Source organism: Triticum urartu, unplaced genomic scaffold (genome assembly GCF_056163025.1).
Source record: "Triticum urartu cultivar PI428250 unplaced genomic scaffold, HENAU_Tu73 scaffold2, whole genome shotgun sequence".
NCBI classification, from domain to species: domain Eukaryota; kingdom Viridiplantae; phylum Streptophyta; class Magnoliopsida; order Poales; family Poaceae; genus Triticum; species Triticum urartu.
The window spans coordinates 1,633,326-1,638,845 of record NW_028260368.1 but is presented as its reverse complement, the minus strand read 5'-3'; the positions used below and the strand labels follow the sequence as shown (position 1 = coordinate 1,638,845).

The 5,520-nt window shown below is 33.8% G+C and overlaps 3 non-coding genes across 3 annotated transcripts; 2 read left to right on the top strand and 1 right to left on the bottom strand.

Annotated features, from left to right (window-relative positions):
* On the top strand, positions 1–87 carry TRNAS-GGA (transfer RNA serine (anticodon GGA)). Its single transcript has one exon. It is a non-coding gene; the product is annotated as a tRNA-Ser (tRNA).
* Positions 88–1,306: 1,219 nt separating this feature from the next.
* On the bottom strand, positions 1,307–1,379 carry TRNAT-UGU (transfer RNA threonine (anticodon UGU)). The gene has a single exon. It is a non-coding gene; the product is annotated as a tRNA-Thr (tRNA).
* A 1,667-nt stretch (positions 1,380–3,046) lies between these two features.
* TRNAF-GAA (transfer RNA phenylalanine (anticodon GAA)) lies at positions 3,047–3,119 on the top strand. Its single transcript has one exon. It is a non-coding gene; the product is annotated as a tRNA-Phe (tRNA).
* The last annotated feature ends 2,401 nt before the right edge of the window (positions 3,120–5,520 follow it).

Sequence of the window (5,520 nt, the reverse complement as noted above, 5' to 3'; positions counted from 1 at the left end):
GGAGAGATGGCCGAGCGGTTCAAGGCGTAGCATTGGAACTGCTATGTAGACTTTTGTTTACCGAGGGTTCGAATCCCTCTCTTTCCGTTTTTCTTAATTCATCAACGTTAAGGATCACAATGTATCAAATCAAATAACAATTTTTTCCAGCAATAATATAATATCTTATATTATCTTATTTTGATTTAATAGAAATTAGAAATTCTCTATAGCAAATTACTGTGGTATGTAAAATACACATAGAGGAAAAAAGAAAAAAGGATCCTAATCCTAGGGTTAATCAATTTTAGCTAGTTGATGGGAAAATACAAATTAATGGTAATGGTCTTAGGGCGATTTAGTTCGGGGAAAGGGGAAGGGGAAGAAAATTCTATGAACCTTTCCTTTTTTCGTTAAGTTCAAGTCTGACGAGAGTAATATTCTACAACTAACAACTCATTTATTTTGAGACCGACCCACTTCCTATCTAGGATTTTATTTACTAGTCCTTTATATTCCAACGTGTCAATCGCCAAATGCTTTGGCAATTTCCCCGGGTCCGATGAAGCAATATAATTTTGAACCAGACCTTTTGATCTTTGGTTATCTTTCGTAGTAATAATATCTCGGGGTTTGCAACGAAAACTTGGTATATTGACTATACGACCATTAACTAAAATATGTCTATGGTTGACTAATTGGCGGGCCCCAGGAATGGTTGAAGCCATACCCAATCGAAAAAGGATATTATCCAAACGCATTTCAAGTAATTGTAGTAAAACCTGGCCTGTTGACCTTTTTGCTTTTCCAGCGATATGTACATATCTAAGTAATTGTCGTTCTGTCAGACCATAATGAAAACGCAATTTCTGTTTTTCTTGAAGACGAATACGATATTGCTCCTTTTTCCCAGAATTGAATTTTTTTTTAAGATTACTTCCGGATTTAGGTGTTTTTCTAGTGAGTCCTGGTAAAGCTCCCAGACGGCGTATTTTTTTTAAACGAGGTCCTCGATAACGGGACATGAAGACTCCTTTTTTTATTTTATTGAAATTTCATTTTACACAATTAATTTCATTGTATTTACATTACAGAATACATCGAAATTAAAACTGAATTAAACTACAGGATAAACAGAGTAAAATCAACTAAAGTACCCCAAAAAATGGAATTTCATCAAAATCTTTTTTTTTTGTATATATATTATTTATTTTATTGTTTTGTATCTAGCAAAATTGTAAGGTAAAAAACATAAAAGATCCTGGATTCTCCATTTAATTCGGAAAAAAAGAGATTCTTGTTCGTAGAACATCGATAGAGAAAAAAAAGCCGACTATCGGATTTGAACCGATGACCCTCGCATTACAAATGCGATGCTCTAACCTCTGAGCTAAGTGGGCTTACATAACGGAAATAGTGTAACAAATAGAAATAGGTATAGTATAGGAAATCCGTAAAATCTCAGATATTAGTTATTAATCTTAGCTATTAACTAGTTCTAAATTTGAAGTTATACTTATAAAAATAAAAAAATACTAAAACTTCTTAAAGATAAAGTTAGCTTGATATGCTTAACTATAGGATATTAAAAAATAAAATTATAGAATTTATTGGTATTTTCATTCGATCATTATAGACTTTATTATTTGTTAATAATTTGAGGATTAATATTTCACTAAGGGGAACATAGAGTCAGAGTAAATAAAATTGCTAATTCTGATTAGAAAAAAAGAATAAATATCAAGCGTTATAGTATAATTTTGAATACTATAAAAAAGTAAGACGGGAGGTGGGGGAGATAAAAACTTTTGGATATATTGATTCGGATTGAATTGCAAATACATCAAGGATAGAATCAATTCAATTCTGAATTGCAATAAGCAAGCGAGGTCTCTCAAATAGAGTCGAACTGAACTGCTAGACTACGTTGAGTGATGAACTCAATGATTCAAAAAAAAAACTAAGAGATGGATGAAATTACACAAGGAATCCTGGTCTCAAAGAAGAGGGAAATGGGGATATGGCGAAATCGGTAGACGCTACGGACTTGATTGTATTGAGCCTTGGTATGGAAACCTGCTAAGTGGTAACTTCCAAATTCAGAGAAACCCTGGAATTAAAAAAGGGCAATCCTGAGCCAAATCCGTGTTTTGAGAAAACAAGGGGTTCTCGAACTAGAATACAAAGGAAAAGGATAGGTGCAGAGACTCAATGGAAGCTGTTCTAACGAATCGAGTTAATTACGTTGTGTTGTTAGTGGAATTCCTTCTAGTTCTAAATTAGAGAAAGAGGGGTTTTATACCTTATACATTTAATAAACACGTATAGATACTGACATAGCAAACGATTAATCACAGAACTCATATTATATTCTAATTATAATATAGGTTCTTTATCTTTTTTAAAAATGAAATTAGAAATGATAATGATTATGAAATAAAAAACTCATATCATAATTTTTTTTTTTCATTATTGTGAATCCACTCCAATCGAATATTGAATAATCAAATTCTTCAATTAAAATTCAAAGTTTTCGAGATCTTTAAAAAAGTGGATTAATCGGACGAGGACAAAGAGAGAGTCCCATTCTACATGTCAATACTGACAACAATGAAATTTCTAGTAAAAGGAAAATCCGTCGACTTTATAAGTTGTGAGGGTTCAAGTCCCTCTATCCCCAAATCCTCTTTTATTCCCTAACTATACTATATTATTATTATTTATCCTCTTTTTTTTTTTCTTTTTATCAATGCACTTTTTTTTCTTTTTATCAATGCAATGGGTTTAAGATTCATTAGCTTTCTCATTCTACTCTTTCACAAAGGAATGCGAAGAGAACTCAATGGATCTTATCCTATTCATTGAATAGATTTCTTTTTTATTAGAGTATCGGCAAGAAATCTTGGTTATTCACTCTATTTTTAAGTTTTATTTAAGTAAACCATGCACAATGCATAGGACTACCCCCCCCATTTTCAAATTTAAAATTTGAAATACTTTAATTAATTTTTAGTCCTTTTAATTGACATAGATACAAATACTCTACTAGGATGATGCACAAGAAAAGGTCAGGATAGCTCAGTTGGTAGAGCAGAGGACTGAAAATCCTCGTGTCACCAGTTCAAATCTGGTTCCTGGCAGAGAAAAAAAAAAAAAAGATCCACCGAATAGGTATTGATCCAAATACCTCGAGATGGATTGTGATACATATTCATTAATAATATTTATTCATCTATGTGGATAAATCTATAATATAAATATAGAGGCACTTCTTTTTCTTTTTAAAGAAGTTTTAAAATATATCTTTTCTTTATGATAAAGAAGGGGGTGAGATTCCCCTTTATTTTTTTGCGTTTCTTAATTTTGTATTCCGCTATTCCGACGAATATTTTTTTAGTCTTGCTTATCTTTATCTTATCTTATTTTCCTAGTTGTGCTAAGTAATGTGCGCGGTACAAAGTTCCTGGTAGAGAACTTCTTTGAGTCATCCTATTTTTCTGTTCATATGAAGGAAATTAATATGCGATTTTCAAAATAGGGGAATCCAAATGAAACCCTTTTTTTGCTCAGTCTATCTGGAATGCTTTTGTATAATTAGGAATTAATTATAAATAGGTATTCCGTTTCATCTAGGAAAAGAACCTAAAAATATTCCTTGACTTGAATAAAATCTGGAGTTGTGTTGTATAAGTGAGCATGAATTTCTTATCATTCAATGAGCATCTTGTATTTCATAAAAATTGGGGGTTATATAATCCTTACGTAAGGGCCAGCCTATCCAACTTTCAGGCATTAGGATACGTTTAAGGCGCGGATGATTATCATAAGAGATTCCCACCATATCATAAGATTCGCGTTCTTGAAAATCGGCACTTCTCCAAATCCAGAAGACAGACGGAATTCTAGGATTATCCTTTTGGGCAAAGACTTTTATGCAGACTTCTTCTGGATTATCTATACCATATTGTATTCTCGTAAGATGATACACGCTAGCTAAAGATCCACCGGGTGCTACATCATAAGCACATTGGGAGCGTAAATAATTGTAACCATATACATATAAAATGACAGCAATGGAATCCCAATCCCCTGCTTTTATTTGTAAAGTCTCTATTCCTCGGTGATCAAAGCCCAAAGATCTATGAACCACCTCATGTTTGACTAGCCAATTAGATAACCAACCCTGCTGCATTGTCTTCATCTCTCCCTCTTTGTATAAATATTTCACATTTCGGATGCAAGTTTGAAAGATTGCCCTGCTTTTTATTTTTCTACACAAAAGAGCCCCTCTCCTAATTCACTAATTTGTAGGAAGGTACTGAACTTTTGGATTTGAAAAAAGTTTCAGAAGATATATCTAATGTAGATGGTGATTGATAGAGCAATTCTTGCTCATAAGTTCCTGTATGAGTACTGCGCCTAACATAAAGCTTGTGACTGGTAGTAAAACATCTATTTTTATTTTGAGATAGAGTTTGATCCTCAACTATTTCTCGCGATATCTTCTTACGAAGTTTTGTTAGGGCATCTATAACTGCCTCCGGTTTAGGTGGGCAGCCCGGCAAGTAGACATCCACAGGAATTAACTTATCAACTCCCCGAACAGTACTATAGGAATCCGTACTGAACATTCCCCCTGTAATAGTACAGGCTCCCATAGCAATGACGTATTTTGGTTCAGGCATTTGCTCGTATAATCTCACTAAAGAGGGAGCCATTTTCATTGTTACCGTACCGGCTGTTAAAATTAGGTCTGCTTGCCTAGGACTTGATCTTGGTACCAATCCATAACGATCAAAGTCGAATCGTGAGCCTATTAATGAAGCAAATTCAATGAAACAACAACTGGTACCGTATAGAAGGGGCCATAAACTGGAGAGTCTTGACCAATTCGAAAGATCATTTGGTGTAGTTGAAATAACAGAATTGGAACTTGTTTGGTCAAGTAAGGGAAACTCAATCAAATTCATAACTGTCTCAATAGAATCTTTTCCTTCTTTTTTTTTGTCTAAATATTCAGTTAAGACCATTCCAAGGCTCCTTTTCGCCATGCATAAACTAAACCAACAACTAAGATAAGCACGAAAATCAAAGCTTCGATAAAAACGGATACACCCAATACGTCGAAACTCATTGCCCAAGGGTATAGAAAGACGGTTTCCACATCAAAAACAACAAAAACGAGCGCAAACATATAATAGCGTATTCGGAATTGTACCCAAGCCCCTCCCATGGGTTCTATACCCGATTCATAACTAGAAAGCTTCTCTGGTCCTTCACTAACCGGGGCTAAAAGTCCTGAAATCGAAAATGCCAAAATAGGAATAAGGCTTGCTATTATTAGAAATGTCCAAAAAATATCATATTCGTGAAGCAGAAACATAATGTACTCCCATTAATGTGGAATAGGCGGAACTTAAATTAGTCAATTCAATTCAGCATTGTCAATTTATCCAGAACTTCTCTCTTTTCCTCGGTGAAACAAGAATCTTTTTTGTTCAAACAAAAGCGCTTAGTTTAAGTTTAGCCTTTGTTTCCTCT